This window comes from Typopeltis vanoorti, chromosome 15, assembly GCF_054136105.1.
Source record: "Typopeltis vanoorti isolate ZY-2024b chromosome 15, IOZ_Tvanoo_1.0, whole genome shotgun sequence".
In the NCBI taxonomy this organism is placed as follows: domain Eukaryota; kingdom Metazoa; phylum Arthropoda; class Arachnida; order Uropygi; family Thelyphonidae; genus Typopeltis; species Typopeltis vanoorti.
This window is the reverse complement of record NC_143563.1, coordinates 64273728-64290958: the sequence shown is the minus strand read 5'-3', so window position 1 is coordinate 64290958 and position 17231 is coordinate 64273728. Positions and strand designations below refer to the sequence as shown.

At 35.7% G+C, this 17231-nt stretch overlaps 1 protein-coding gene across 6 annotated transcripts in view; it reads left to right on the top strand.

Annotated features, from left to right (window-relative positions):
* Nucleotides 1-17231, top strand: part of LOC150098822 (myeloid differentiation primary response protein MyD88-like) — a 118486-nt gene that overhangs the window by 3603 nt on the left and 97652 nt on the right. For 2 of the 6 annotated variants that reach the window (XM_090405691.1, XM_090405690.1), the window contains exon 2: nucleotides 1283-1320. The exons of 2 other annotated variants lie outside the window; for them this stretch is intronic. The gene's annotated coding sequence lies outside the window, so the exon portion shown is untranslated. Of the gene's footprint in view, nucleotides 1-992; nucleotides 1321-13507; nucleotides 13683-17231 lie in introns of those variants that run through there. 2 more of the 6 variants (XM_090405689.1, XM_090405692.1) reach the window with 2 other exon arrangements.

Below are 17231 nucleotides of genomic sequence, written 5' to 3'. Positions count from 1 at the left end.
TTGCCAACATGTATTTATTATTTTCTCTGAATAAATCACTGCAGATATTGATATTTAGTATCGAACGTGGTATTATTATTTTATTATAAAATGTGTGTTTATCTTTGAATTAATATTAATTAAATACAATCTTAATAGTTATACTAGTTAAGTTTTGTTAGGATGTATTTCCGCAGCATAAGTTTTAAAAATCAGATAATGTCTTTTTATTCACCTATAGAAAGTAGTTGAGACCGTTTTAGCCCTGTCTAACTTTTGGAGACTTAGCAAAGTTATTATGGATACTTGATTTAGCATTTCAGAAATGGAAACTTTTCGACTACGACGGGTTTTTTTTTATATATATATTTATATTTATAATTCTGTGTTCTCACTTCGTTTTTTTTTTCATTATAATTTTAAAGGCAATTTGTGAATATTTGCGTGTATAATTCTTTCTTTATATGAAGAGAGATAACATCGTAATTTGCAACAAATTTTCCGAAGAGAAAATTAATTGGCAAATCACAGCATTTATACAATAAACTTAAAAGAAAGAGACAGAGAAGTATTGTAAATGTGGTGCTAACAGTTCATACACGTGTTCAAGAGATGACACTTCCCACTACTCTCCACACAAAGATCTGTGCAGAGGGAGGATATGATTTTGCAGATTAAAGTCAAATACAGTATAATCGTATCGATATGTAACTTAAAAGACTAGAAGTAAATAAATAAAGGTGTTATTTACATTTTACGTATTAATGTATTATGAAGAAATCAACTCTAAATAAATAAAAATTCAGAGATGGGGTACTCTTTAAATGAAGTGGGGGGGGGCATACAAAAACTAAGGACGACTCCGTGAGTAGTGAATTTCCTCTACTCAGCGAAAACTCTTCAGCGAGTCGGCCATCATAACGTGCGACAGACACGACATATATACAAGCACAAAGGAAGGGGGGGGGTAGAATCGAGAAAAGGTCGTGAACTGCATACTGTTATCAGCTAACAGGCTGCGATTGGCTATTGCAACAAGGAAGTTAGAGAAGAAATAATTTCAAGTAACTTATGAGCGTTCACTGGAGGATGTATAAGATTTCCAGAACGAAACTAGTTATTTTGTGACGTAATTCGTTAACATATTTAGCTTATGATCCTCATATAAAGGGGAAAAGAAATATAATGATGGGTTTCTCTTAAATGACGCTGTTTGCGAATTCAGTAATGTTTTATGTTTTACAATATTATCAGTGTTATCTTGTATCGTTCTCTTCTCTGAATTGTAACGTTTCTTTGGTAGAATGTGAAACGAATATATTTTGAAGAATCCGAATAAAGGTGAGTTTGAAATTTTAATATAATATTTTTTAATTATCAGTAAAAGGTGAGTTTGAATTTTTATATATTTTTTGATCATCAAGAAAAAGAAAGTTTTGTCCATATTTAAAATCAATAAATTAAAGAAACGCGTTATCAAAACAAAACATTTCTGTCGTCTGCCGCATTAAGGGTACTGTGCACTTTTATATATTTTTGAATATTTTTAATTATCAGTAAAGGTGAGTTTGAAGTTTTATATAATATTTTTGACCATCAAGAAAAAGAAAGTTTTGTCCAGATCTAAAATCAATAAATTAAAGAAATGTGTTATCAAAATAACAAAACATTTCTGTCGTCTGCCGCACTACCGGTACTGTGTACTTTTGTTCTTATATATATTGAAGGTGCATTGATCGACGCAGAAAATCTCTGAATAAAATTATAAATTAGAATGTTATTAGAGACTGCGAAAGGTAGAGTTATTAGGTATAATGACCTGTTATGATGTAGCCTATAGGAATCTGAGAAGGCATCACAATTTGAATGATACGATAGTAGGATATGCGGGCCGAAATAGCTCAGTTGGGAGAGCGTTAGACTGAAGATATTTTTATTAATTTTATTTTTAAAAATTAATATTTTTAATTTTTCGATCCCGGGTTTCGGCATTAGATTTTTTGCTGGCCTGGTTGGCCGAGTGGTTAGCGTATCCGCTCTCCAGCCAAAAGGCTGCGGGTTCGAATCCCGCTGTGGGCATGGATGTTTGTGATTGTCTGTGGAAATACTAGTGTGGTGGTCTGCGGTAGATGGCGCTGGTGTAGATGTTGAACGTAGTTGCAGTTGGTGGAGACGGAGAGTTGTGCTCTCCTTCGATGAGTCTTTGGACTCCCTGGATGTGCTATGTAATAATAATAATAATAATAATAATAATATGTAGGGAGAGAGAGAGACCTTGTGTATGTTGATCTTGAAGGTAAGGGATAGTTGTTTGCTGAGGATGGTTTGTATCTGAGCGAGAGTGGTAGTGAGAAGCTGAATAGAACGCTGTTGCGTGGTGGTGGAGTTTAGTTAAAGGGTTTTTGGTTTCTTTAGAGTAAAGAATTGTAAGCGGGAACGGGGATTAATGAGTTCTTGAGTGTACTTATTAAGATGGGTGATAATGGTTCAGGTGTTAAGAGTTGTTTATCATGCATGTTGGTTGGTTATCATGCATGTTCATTAATCCTACAAGTATCAGAAATAAACTCGAGTGATTCTTAGTATTAATAAATGCGAATGAACCAGAAATTATTGGCATTAGTGAGATCTGGTTGATAGAAGACGATATCCTGACAGGGACAGAATGCAATGGGTATTAGGATATTCAGGGAAGACAGGCAGAATAAGAGAGAAATGTTAATGATTATTGATGAAATGCATCCAACTAGAATTGAGATTATGAATGGTTGTGATAATGTGAGTGATTCAACAAAGGCTTTGAGGATGTTTGGTGTGAAGTAGAAGTTTGTGGGACTAATTGTATAGTTGGGTGCTGCTATAGACCAGGGTCAACTGAAGAGGACTCGGAACAACCTTGATACAGAAAGGGCTATCAGTAACTCTGAAGATACAGACTAAAAGGAAGAGAAAGCATACGAGGAAGGAAAGATAATTTGTAGAATTCATGAGTCCCAACTTCTCTAAGTTGCACGTCATGGAAGTGACTCGTGGTCCAAGAAGATTAGGTCTGATAATATTTGAGAATATAACTGCAAACGAGGTAACTGTTTAGTATCCAGTTAGCGAAAGTGATTACAGTTTTATTTTGGGCAGTGACAATGCATGATGAAAGAGATTTCACTTTTGCGAAGGCAGCTTGCAACTTTGCCATGGTAGGAGAATCTATATGGTAAGCCATAAACAGTGGCATAGCTAGCGGAGGGGGCGATCCTCCCCAGGCGGCACTTTTCACATGAGACACAATTTTATTTTTCGATGATTCTTCTATTTATGTTAACTTGGTAATTTTATTACTTAATTAATAATTAGTTTTCAACAACTATACTTACAACTAAAATAAACATAGTGTTTTAATTTCTTTCCCTACGTCGTTTTGACTTTTTGTAATATTTTTGGTGCGTATTGAGAGGGGCTGGCAAACTCAGGGATCACCCCGGGCGACAAAAGCTCTAGCTACGCGACTGGCCATAAGTAACTACTTTCTCAGAGTTAGGACAATTAATCTCAATGGTGTGAAATAGATGACTAAAGCGTGCTAAGCATGATAAGCAGTCGTATCGGCAATACAAAGAACGTGCCAGGAGCGGATAATCATGGTAAAGAAGATTAAATCAGACTATGAAAACCAATTAGCTGAAAAAGTTAGAGGAAATCACGAGAGAATTCTTGTTGCGAGAAAAAGGAAAAATGAACATAATAGGATAACCTTAGTAAGTACATATGGCAAGAAGTGTCATTTGTGCTAAAGGAAATACACCTGCGTTATTAAATGATCATTTTGTTGTTGTTGTCTAGTCCATTGAAGAGCTTCTAGATATGACCTTGGATCTGTAGAACTGTTTTGGCAATCTGTTGAACTTTGATGTAGTGCTTTTCTATAGGGTTATTGTCAATTTTTTGTAGAGCAGCAGCAATGGTTGGACAAGAATAGATATGAGCAGGTGTTAGTTCAACTCCTGGACAGTTCTTGCGTGTTTCATAGCTCCTACTACCGTCTGGCTGAATTTTCATGCCGTTAAAATATTTCATCCTTAATCTGGTGATGATTGTGGTTATTTCTCTATTTTCATTAATTTCACTGATTTCGTTCTTCTTCTTGATAGTTTGTTTTACCAGTGACGGAGTTAGCATCAGTTAGTGATAGTGGGTGTACTTTTTGAGGTAAGTATCTTGCTTCTTTGGCTAGTCTGGCTGCTCTTTCATTGCTTTCAATATTTACATGGGCTGGTATCCACTGCTGAGTAGCGCACTCATGATTTAATCTTGGGGGGGGAGCGAGTTGAGTAGGCGATTTGAGAATACACACTTCGCATCGCATACGACCAATGACTGAGCATCTGCAATGACCGCTAATTCATAAGTAGTATAGAAATAGAAGACACGACACAACATAAATAAAAAAAATGAATTTTAATTAGGAAAAGATTTTTGGAAAAAAGAAAAAGTGTTTTTTTCTTTTTCTTTGGTGGGGGCCAGGGCCCCCTAGCCTCCCCCCCTATGGGTTCGCCACTGACTACAGTGTACAGTTCTTATTTTTCAAATTTAAAGTTGTAATGATCAACAGAATTCCACACAGGGTACCTAGGTTGTAGAAATGACAATATATGGAGGAGCTGAATGAAAGAAAATAATGGTGACTACCCTCGGACAGCTCCTGTTTAATTTGTATATCAGGGATGGCCTGTAGGGAAACATTCAGTTACATGCAAATAATGCTAAATTGGGTAGGGTTAGTTGATAAAGGACATTTCTCATACAGAATCTTTCTTGCTCACTGCCTTGAAGAGACATTCTATGGGCAAATGTGAATGAGTGTCAATCTAATGATGCTTTTCAAGCACGGTTTAGCACATGCAAAGGAAATTGATTTATTTACAACTCCTATATATTTCGCTCACTGTAACATGAGTATCATTTAGGGAGAGAGAGAGAGCAAAAGAATTGGTTAAAATTGATGCTCATGTTACAATGAGTGAAATATATACTCGTAGGTATCGTAAATAAATTCTAATTTCCTTCTACACTTGTCGAACTTCTTTTATTTTAATTATCATTATGTCTACCACACACGCTTCTATAAAACGTCTAGTGAGTTTCAGTTAATTACGACCAAGCGCAAGGTTATGCATTTTGGGCTGAAGACATGGCACGCTGAGCATTATATTAAATAGAATTTGCTGCAATTGGTTAATGAAGCTAGAGACTTAAAGATAATGGTGGACAGTGAGTTTAAGTTTAGGGGTCATGTTGACACCATGTTGACATCATATTGGATTACTGCAATGTTAAAAAGAACACTTTCCTTTTAGGAATAGAGAAGTTATTCTCTCACTTTACAAGGCCTTGATAAAACCACCTCTGGACTAATGTACTCGGATGTCACCTAGGTTGTTCCATGGAGATGAAGAACTTCACATTTTAAAAGTGTGTTTATATCATACAAGTTAGTAAAGGATTCTTGCAGTAGAGTTACAGGGAAATTTTTGCATCTCACATCGAGTAGGCAGTTTCTTTTCATGGCGTGTAGTGAGTGAATGCAATAAGCTAGTTTTATAAGGAGAGATATAACAGCTACAAATATACCTTCCAGGGACTCCTCCCTCAATTAGTTCCTCATACTTCCTACATAATAATAAATTTGGATTAGGTTACATCTGAAGATTCTGAAGCCATACATATGTCAGGACATTTCAGTGACCAACACAATCCCAGAAACGGTCTAAGGTTTCGTTATTACTTGGTGGTTATGTTGCTAAAAATATCATTGACTGAGTGAAAAGCAAATCATAACTAGGGATGCACCCAGAACTCGGATTTTTATATTTTTAGAGTGACAAGCTTCTTTACTGAGAATAGAAGATTATATTGGTCACGAATATGCTGTGTTATCTTATATAAAGAAAGTGCGTGGTTTTTAATGGATTTTCATTTAAGAAAGGGTGAATTCAAAACATGCGCCTACTTGAGTTGCTTATATTTTTGGTTAACTTTTACTTGGGGGAGGGGAGTCTAAGAATGCGTTTCCTAACAACAATAAAAAAAAGTTCTATCGTTTTTCAAAGTATATATTTATCACACTTGTGTTTTATTAAATACGAGCACGTGAATCCGAAAGGGAACAATATGAACCAGTCTACCTGGCTGCGTCCTAATTTTCTTTCCCTTAATAATGCCAGTTAATTATTATTATTTTTTTTAACTCCAGCAACATTAAGTAGGATTTCATTTTCAAATCATTCCTTGTGAATTTAAAGATTAGGTATTACGAAGTTAATATGCTTAGTATGAAAATTGAAAAATCGATTACTTTAAATTTATATATTTAAAGTAAAAAAAAAAAGAGAAATATATACAGGGGCATACAGTTGCACTTCTTAGAAGTAAGGAGAGAAAACATGTAGGACATTTTTTTAAAACTTGTGCTGTATGCATTTTTCAAAATTTAACTCAAAATATTAAATAAATTATGGTAATTGGTCACGAAAACAATGAAAATGTATAATGGTGGCCCTAGATTGACCTTGAAGTTTTGATGAATTGTAACGTGAACCTGTTACCTTTCCAGTATGTTGTAATCATGCTATTTAAGATTCTCTGTTGTATTTTTGATGAATGACCAGAGGCGGTATGCAGTGGACTGTTCTTAGTAATGGGTGGCGGTTTGCCTTAGTATTCTATGCAGGAATTCAAGGAGAATGATCACTGATCAGCTTTATCTTTGAAATGATGAGGCAATGTCATTATCTGCATAGTGTGGTGGGATATGTAGGAGGAAAAGTTTCACAGTGTCCTTGTCAAAGGATGAGGAGTCAGAATCGTCATTTGAGCAAAGGCAAAAATTTCCTTAGTTAATCCTTTTCATTGTTGGATGTAGATTTGTTAGTTTGTAGCTGTTGAGATCTGAAAGTGTATGAAGCTTGAATGTTTTCACTTTTGGAATGAAGATTAATTTTTTGCTTGGAATGCAATGAATAACACACGTTCGAAAACCAACGATTTTAGGTTGTGAAGAAGGCCTTCCTTCCACTAAAAAGTATTGGTTATTCGGTCAATGGAGGTATGGAATAGAAATGACTGATATTAGTTCAGGACATCACATTAGTTTCATTTATATATATTGAAGTCCCCATAGAAGATGCTCTATCTGGATATTGGAACAGCAGAAAATCAAGTTTTAGATATCGATATGCAAACAGGGTGGAGTGATTAGCTGAATATGGAGAATGATAAGATAGAAAATGAATACAGCAGAATGAGGTAAAGAAATTTTGAGACAGAGATCAAAAAGTAATGATTCTAGATGTGCGAAGTCTCTAACATGGGATGTCATTCATATTAGACAAATGTACAAATACTGCTCTTATGAGAGAAGAAATCATGGAGAAGGAAACAAAATTTCCCCAAACACGCTAATATAGTGTTAGGATTAATTCCCCTAATACTATATTATTGTCTGAAATAGTTTGAGTTCTAAGATCGATTTTCTTCAGTTGCGGAATTAAAAATTATTCGAGCTTTCGGATTTTTAATACTTTTTCAGGGAGAAAACGAAATCCTATTTGCTCCTGCCAAAGATCGACTAACTCGAGAACCGGCTGCCTAAGTCTTTCTTCTTTCAGCAACTATAATCGAACTTAGAATAATCTTTCCTCCAGCAGCCTAGCTCTATGGAAACAAACCATTCCCACAGAGCTACATTAGAAATTAATCACCCCATTAGAAATAGGTAAAATTTAACTGGTAATGTGCATCCTATAGGTTTGTTAATGCGACGAATGCTGACGAAGTGATAGGGAACTATTTTTTATGGTTTAAAATAATTATAGTAGTTTTCCCTACGATCCTATTTACAGTGATAGAAGAGAGTTATTTGAAGAATAAGGGTACATTGAGTATATGATTTAATGAATCATGAACATACGGTTTCGTAGTTATTGCGTCGCCCATTGCACATGCCTATATTCGAAATATCGTCAGGCATTATATTAAATGCAGAAGTGTATGTCTCGTCCATTACTAATTTGACTTCTCACCAAACGGTCCGTTACTGTTCAAATAAGTAGTTAACATGATCTATTTCAGCTACCAGTAAAGGTAAAAAAAAAAAAAAAAGCCTTTGAAAGTAGTCGGCTAAATAACAATGAGAAGTTTTTCCCTATTATTTTATAAAATTAAGTGTATTAAAATATTGTTTTAGAAAATCGATGTTCTAGTCAACAGTGTTTATTTTTTTATTTATTTTTATTTTTTATAAACCACTACCAGGTGACAGTTACAGCAAGTGTAAAGAGCACTTTTTCTGAAAAGCTAGTCTGTGATTATAAGTGCAATATACGTGTAACGAGAGAGAAATTGTAAGGAACTGCATGCAGTTTCCGAGAAATGGTAGGAATTACTTGCTATGAAAGCGATTTGATTTATTTTCCTTCTTTTAATACAAGGAAAATCTGGCCGTAAAAACAATCCTTCGACGTTATTCCAGTCTTATAACTACGTTATAAGGAGTTTTTGAACTGAAAACGTTACCATAGTAGAAATTGTTATAAGTAGGCAATGTATGGTTTCCTCGGGAATTATATTTAAACAGTGGTCGAATACTGTATACAGCTGTGAGCTTATTCACATAACATTTGCTCCTCTCTAGTACAGTTGCGAGGATGTGCGGCATTTGTCTTTCGGTTGCAAAGATTTGGATTTGAATTCCGATAAACCCTGAGAAGGGCTTTTCCATCTAAAGGTAGGTTAGCCAGCGTCATAATCGAGGTGGAAGACGGTTTCTGAAAAAAAAAAATCGGCTTTGTTTCCTACTGCAAAAAGGCAAGCCAGCCAGAAGAAGCCATGCAATTCAAAAATATAAAGTTATCAAATAAAAATACTGGTCTTAGTCGTATCTGCCGTAATTGAAATCAAAACCAAACTAAATCAGTTGGAATAACCGATTCGAATCTCGGCTGGATGCTCGGAACCTTTATAAGGTGAGCTGAGACCGCGGTGGTTTTTCCTACCGGAAGCTTAGATTTTCATTCCGAAAAATGTCAAATCGCCAGGAGAACACACAAAATCAATATACCAGCCCCATAATTTTAGTTGTTTCCACATACTTCAATCCAGATTTAAAAATACAGTAAAACGCATTTTATCGAATTGTATCTGTTGTAAAGAAAAAATAATGACTTTTATTTTTTTTTCTGTGTGTACTACATTCAGAGACAAAATGCCTGAAATGTAAGCCTTTACTTAAAACACACTTCTTTCACTCATCAACTCATTGGACATCATCAGATGCAGAATGGTCCTGTTGTATGCCTTTCTGGAGACGTCAATTCTTTGAAGATCAGACGCACCATCCATCCATTCATCTCATTGAAAGTCCTTCTGCACTTCTTTTAATAACATCATTATTGCGATTGTTTATTATTGTTCAAGTCGCATCGCTGTCAATCTTCAGTTTTACGAACTGTTCTTGACTAATAACTGATAGTCGAACCCTCAGCCTGTTAGATTAAAAATATCTCCACGGACATAAATGCTTGTGAATGTCATTAAGCGTTACATGAATATTATCGCCCAATGTGAGACCCACCACTCTGATAGCAGGCCTGAAGTGGCTTTAAAATTTCTTCCATGCTTGGACCAGAAGTGGTTTTTACTTGAAAGCGCTAAGTATTTGAAGTATGTGTTGGAAAATTTCACACTTTAAACAAAATAATAATAATAAAGAATAAAGAATGGCGATCAGTAACCAATTGGTCATCAGTTATTTCTCAAAAGTTATGTTACATGATATGGCACGAAAAAGAAAAATTATTATTACTATTATTACGGACAACTCCAGGGAGTCATTAGACTCATCGAGGGAGGCCCCAAATCATTCATCACAACTATTCGACATTCATACAGTATCTATCATACCTCGCCTTAAACTCATTCACTGTCACAGCATCCACCACAGACTCAGGGAGCGCATTCCACTCATTCACTACTCTAAAAGTAAAGAACCCAGCTCTAACACCTTTACTAACCACACTTTTGCCCAGTTTCCATGGATGTCCCCTAGTCCTCCCACAACCAGCCCTGTTCTCAAAAATATCTTCTGAATTAATTTTATAGAAACCTTTCAGTAATTTGAATGTCTCAATCATATCTCCCCTCCTCCGCCTATCAACCAATTTTTGCAACCCACAAATCCTCAACCTGTTATCATACGGTTCATTCCACAGACCTGCTATCATCTTGGTCACTCGCCTCTGGATCCTCTCCACCTCCTCCCCATCAAGAAGAAACCTAGGTGACCAAATCTGAGCACAGTAGTCAAGATGGGGTCTTATCAAGGCTCGATACAGAGGAACAATAACCTGCTTGTCAACGTATTCTTCAGCAACCAAGTGATTTGATGAGCTGATTTGGCCACTTTTGCAATGTGTCCCTAAATTTCAATTCCTTATCCACCAACACTCCTAAATCTCGTGCCTCATCAATTTCCTGGAGCACGGTTCCACCAATGCAGTAAACTGCCGCCAATCTTTTCACCCCAAAATGCATAACCTTACATTTTGCCACATTAAATTGACATCCATTCTCCTTAGCCCAGACCTCCAATCTATCCAAATCATCCTGCAAAATTTTGACGTCATCTGCATTCACTATTGCCCTACCCAACTTTGCATCATCCGCAAACAAATGAACTGTTCCTCTCAGATCCTTTTCTATATCATTTATGAACAAATTAAACAGCAGTGGTCCAAGAACAGATCCTTGTGGCACACCACTAGTCGCAGGCCGTCTTGTGGACTCTATTCCTGAGTATCTCTCCGTCAACCACCCTCCTATCCATCTCATCAACCCTATGTCCATTCCCATATGCTGCAATTTACAGATTAGAATTCCATGTGGTATCCTGTCAAAGGCCTTAGCAAGGTCCAGTAGAATCACTGTAAACCCATTACCCTTATCCAGTTCAGCCGTCACTGTGTTATAATATGTGAGCAAGTTGCTGAGGCATGACCTACCCTTCACAAAACCATGCTGTCCCCGATACAGTATCCCATTTTCTTCCATCCAATCTTGTATTTTCCTCTTGACTATTTTCTCTAAGACCTTGATAATGATTCCTGTTATGCTGATTGGCCGGTAATTTTCAACAGCAGCCTTGGAACCACCTTTGTGCAGTGGAACTATTTTCCCCTCTTTCAACCCCCTTGGGACTGACCCAGTCCTGAGGCTCAAATTAAACAAAATGGTCAAGGGCACTGACAATTCTTTGGCCGCTTATACCATCCAATCCCACAGATGTATTGACATTGAGGGTCTGTAATAGACTAGTTACCTCTACTTCATTCATCACAATTCCAGTATAAGCTGTTGGTTCTTCCATTCCTGCAAAGTCACCACCTGGATGATATACTCTTGCAAAGTGCTCGCTCAGTAATTCCACAATATCGACTGATTCGGTTACCTCTCTACCCTCAGCATTTTTTAAGATCATTCTACCATGAGCATTTTTCCTTTTACTTGCAACATATTGAAAAAACTGTTTGGGATTCTCTTTAGCCTGCGTAGCCAATTTGCTTTCGTAATCTGCATTTGTTTTTCTTACCACCCTTCTTACCATCCCGGCCTGAGCTTTATACTGTTCCTGCGCCTGATGGTCACCCTTCTCCTTAAATTCCCTCCACAATTGTTTCTTTTTTTGCAGCTCAAGCTTAATAGTGTTATTCATCCATTTAATCCCTACTTGATTTATTATTCGGACTCTTGGTATACAGTCAACCATTGCCTCCTGCAAACAGTTCTTAACCACCTCCCATGCACTATCAACATCCAGCCCTTGCAGTTTTACATGCTATGGCATTGAGCCAAGCACACACACCTAAGCTTGTCATACTTACCTTCCCGGTAATTCCACATGTACCCTGTTTTTCGACTCCTTTAGCCACCTCCCAAGTCAAATTATGTTTATTTGTTTCTTAAAAATGATGTTACATGATATTGTACGAAAAAGAAAAATCGTTTATTTGTTTCAAATCCAATGTTAATAAGTTTCTTCCTTCTTCCCAAGTTGGCACTTATCCATGCTAGCGTACTATAAAGGCTAGCAATCTCTCCTGTATGGGATTACCACAGAAATCGCATACAGGAGAGTTTTTTGAATATTGAATAATGTAAACAGCAAAGGTGAATAAATAAAGTTTTTGGCTGAAAGAAGTAGCATAAGATACGGTCATAAAAATTAAATGTTATAAAATTCCTAAGTAAAAAAAAAAGTTCAATTTAGACAGCTGTTTCTCTAGATTTAGTCTGTTTAAAATGAGAGAAGGAAAAAAATCGCTAACTTTCCGATATAAAAGTATCAAATAAAATCTTAAAAATACAAATCAAATTAAATATTTTTAATATGTCTGTTTTTGTATGAAACACTGAAAGAATAAAAAAAAAGTTTTTTTTTATTCTTCAATTTTATTATTTTTTATTCTTTTTTTTTATTATTTCGTACAAAAAAAAAGTTGTTGTTTTTTTTTTTGTACGAAAACATTTTCGTTTTTTTTTTCCGACACAAAATAAACACCTCCTGACTTACAGGACGCCTTAGTTAAACTCTTCTGTAGTGCAGTTGGAAGTACGGGGAATCAGTCCTTTAATTGGAAAACGGCTAATTCTCGAATTTCGTCATGACGACGACAGAAATCTCTTGGATAGTGTAGTGCGTAGTTGATGGAATATGTTCATTATTACACGACTTATTGAGGAGTCGTGGAATAATGAACCAAATATCAGTACATCCCATTGAAAATGAATGGGGATGAGTTAATGTTTAGTCATTTAACTTTAGCACAGAGAAGGGAAGGAGGGGTGTTTTTTTTTTTTTTTCCCAAATAAAATAACAATATAACCATCATTGTATGTGGTAGCTAATGATGAATTTAAAATGCAACAAAAATATTCTCTACATTACTTCAAAATTCCCGCTTCCTTGTCGAATGTCACACAGGAGGTGTGTCGCTCCACAATCATGGCGATGAAAATACGTTTGATTTTTCACACATGAATAGTTAAATAAGATCTGTCACTATCGGGGTTTTTACATATGACCATTCTGAAAATGAAACAAACAAAAAAAAAATAACGAGTCTTTGACTCCATGGAGGTTTTTATAATAATAATAATAATTTGCACATAAGAAGTATGTGATTTCCGTTCCCTGAAAATTATTATTATTTTACATGGAGTGTCAGGAATCATCTCTCGAAGCTACAGTGGGCTACATTTTTTTTTTTTTTTTTTAATTTAGATATGTTCCGAGATGAATTTTAGGTTTCCTTTACCGCAATTGCATATTTGTCATCCTTCCTGTTGCTGTATAAATAAAGCATATACGCAGTTAAGCTAACCTATTTATCATCCCTCAGGCATCCGGGAAACAATCGGTGGTAAATTTCTTTTGATCGTGACGTCACTCACATTTCCCAGTATGCAAGTCAGTCATTAGCCTCTGGGCGGTTCGTCGCTGTTACTTTTGTTAGAATGTTTTGTTTATTTATTGAATGAGAGCGTTAGTTTCCATTAATTCATTCACGGTCTAGTTAATACATTGTGTTTAAAATGGAGTGTTTGTGTTTTGACCAAAATAAAGATAGTTGAATAAAATGATGGCACAAAACAACGTAAGTGTTACTCTTAATTTTTATTAAAGTTATTTGTTATTATTATTACTAAAGTACAGTAATATATTATTTTATTAAAGTCAAGGTCACGATTATGATATCTAGTTTCATAGTTATGTAGCCTTGGAACGGTGAGGTTGGCTTTCCTAGGAGGAAGAACGCGTTTGATTCTGAGACTATTCAATACGTGATCGTGGACTGTTAAGAGGCAAACTACCGTTCTTTAACGCTTCACATAAAGTATATGTTAATTTTATTTATAAACTTAATCATAAGAATTTATTTTCCTAATTTAATAACATTATACAGTAGTTTATATTAATTAAATACTAAATTAGACTTTAAATTTAATAATTATTATTGGCGGCTGACTGAAATTTAGCGTACTTCTGCAGCAGGGCAACACTTGATAAAGTATGGAATGCATTAAGAGGAAAGTAAAATGTGTTTTTAAAAATCTGTGTAAATTAAAGAATGAACGAGAATTGAAAAGAGAGAGAAGGGAAATAGCAATTCAACATCGGTATTCCTTATCTTATTTGATATGTATATCTTTAATGTTGTCATTCATTCTTCGATCATTATAAGGGTTCTAATACACGAAAATGCTAATGCTGTAAAAGAGAAGGAATATAACATATCTCTCTGTTCCGAATTCCAATTTAATTACTGTATTTTAGATAATTAAACATAACATTAAACAATTTTGTTTCAGTAAGGAAAAACCGTGAGTAGACATAATAATTAAAATTATAATAACGGAATTAACTCACGTAAAAATTAGTAGAATTTTCGCCTGAGTATCACAGGCATCTTCAGTACATGTATAAAGCTAATTAAACAATAATTGACAATTCCAAAAGGCGCCACCTAAGTAGCTAATGTAAGATAACTAAAAAAGGTCAATAAATTTCCTAACTATTAAAATATATATATATATATATATATATATATATATATATATATATATATATACAGGGTGTCCCAAAATTCACGCAAGAAGTAATTTTGATAGAAAACACAGGTTTTTAATTAAAATTTGTAATTTCTTATTGATTCATAAAGTATACAGTATAGGGTTATGCATGGAATAGCATATCGGGTAAATGGCCTCCACGGCTTTGCTGGCACATACGCACTCTTTTGTCGAAATTTTCCATACCGTTTTGCATAAATGTGGCTGAATTTCGTTGATGCAGCGCTCAATTTCCTCCTTCAAGGCGTGGGTAGTCGTGGGCTTGTTGGCATAAACCTTAGACTTCAAAAAATCCCAAAGAAAATAGTCCAACGGCGTTAAGTCACATGATCTGGGCGGCCAATTCTGATCACCAAAACGGGAAATTACACGACCAGGAAATGACTCATGCAGTAATTGAATTGTTTCTCGGGCTGTATGGCATGTGGCACCGTCTTGTCGAAACCACATGCCGTCCACATCCATATCTTACAATTTAGGCGCAAAAACTGGATTATCATGTCGCGATAGCGAGCACCATTAACTGTTATTGCCTTACCAGCCGCATTTTCGAAGAAGAATGGACCGATGATGCCTCCAGCCCAAAATCCTCACCAAACAGTGACACGTTGTGGATGCATTTGTTTCTCAACAATCACTCGTGGATTTTCTGAACCCCAAATGTGACAATTTTGTCGATTAACGAAGCCATGAAGATGAAAATGAGCCTCATCGCTGAAGATGATTTTGTTCGAAAAATAAGCATCCACTTGTTGTTGTTCCATAATCCATTCAAGCGTTGTTCTTTGTAGCGCTCCATTTTTAATAACCCTGAACTGTCAGCTGTCACGCTGTCTTTTTTTTCCTCGTTGGCAACACTTTACCGCACAAATGGCGCTAAATTTAAATCTTGCGTGAATTTTGGGACACCCTGTATATATACACACATACAATTAAAAAAGTTAGGAAAGAATTAGCTGATTTATAAAGTACTGTCTCCCACAAAGGGGATAGACGTAAATCATTGGATCTGTTTAAGTTAGGAGAGTGAAGTAAAGTTTTACATGTTTCTTTATAAAGCCATTCCATAAGGAACCGACTTTTGTGATGGACTCTTGTCTTGTTCCAATGAACTCTATGTCTAGTATTGATGGCAAACAAATAAACAAATTTCTTTAAATAATTAATACGACTAGCTGAAGTTCTAGGTTTATATAAAGGAGTGGTAATAGGATTGGAATATCTGTTGTGCATTTTTGGAATTACAGATGAGTCAGGGAATGTTGTTCAAAGGAAGTAGAGATGGGGGGGGGGGGAAGAGGCATCCGAGAATAACCAGAATGGCATCGAGGAACGAACGTCACTACTGGGATCCTGAACTAGAAGGATTCGTTTCAATTTGCACAGTGTTGTTGTAATCTGCATATGTAGAGGAGACTTTGCTGCCTTCATAGCGTACACCGAGAATGACAATCGTTTGACTGGAAAGACTCAGGTTAGGATTCCATCTAAAGCGAAGAATATAAGGGTTTTTCAAACTGAAAGTGAGTTAGTCAGTCTTATGCGCTGACAGGCATTTTCCTCTTGGAAACCGGAGTGAGTTCTTCCCTAAGGTTTTTGTTGTTTCAATTGCCTATGCTTAATACTAACCAATAACCGGAAGCAATAGGAGCGTTATGGAATGGTTGAATACCGATATAAATTGTAGGAACGTTTGTTAAGAGACTATATATTGCACAAAATATGCCCTCCGTTAAATTTTCATAGATGAATATATGCATGATTGTGAGAAGTGTGTGTGTGTGTGTGTCATGAATTTGATTATGAAGACGATAATATTACAAATATAATTTTACATTTTATTCCATTAACATAGTTTTTCTGGGAACATAGGATTTGTTTATCCCCTTACGGCAGACATCCATGCCGTAAGGGGATATTTTAAGCAAAAATGTTGTTATTAATATGAATTTTATATTTTATTCTAGCTGGGTAGGGAAATGTAGCCATTTTACGATTTAGTGGTAATAATTGCATCTTCCCGACAGTGGGAGTGAGTTACGAGCTTCCGCATTTCTGTCAGGATGGACGATGCTTTTTTTCCCGGTTGGAAATACCTGGGTTCGAATCCAGTTTAGAACTCAAAGAACCTTTTTTTTTCTCCCAGCATTTGGGGTTTTTCATCCCACAAAAACAAGCAAACTGGCAAAAAGAACATACACACACACACACAAAATTAACAGGGATAAGGCCTTCTAGCGTTAGTTACTTCGGCCTTAATTCCAAACAAGAACAACAATTGCCTATTCCAAAGCATCTCACAGCTTATGAACGATGCACCGTTGTTGTTGACGATGCTTAACTGTTCTTTTTAGAGACAAGATCCTGGCTAAGCTTTTAAAGTAAGTGATGAACATTCACTTCATTTTCGGTTTTTGTAACAGAAAAAAGAGCTACTGTTACAGAACACCAACGCCGATTTTCCAACGCATTGTGTCTGATTGATTTATTGATGTATACCGAAATCTATGGGCAAACTGGATCAGTATTTGATATTGGCTAAAAGTGAAATTAATTACCAAAATAACCTGCTT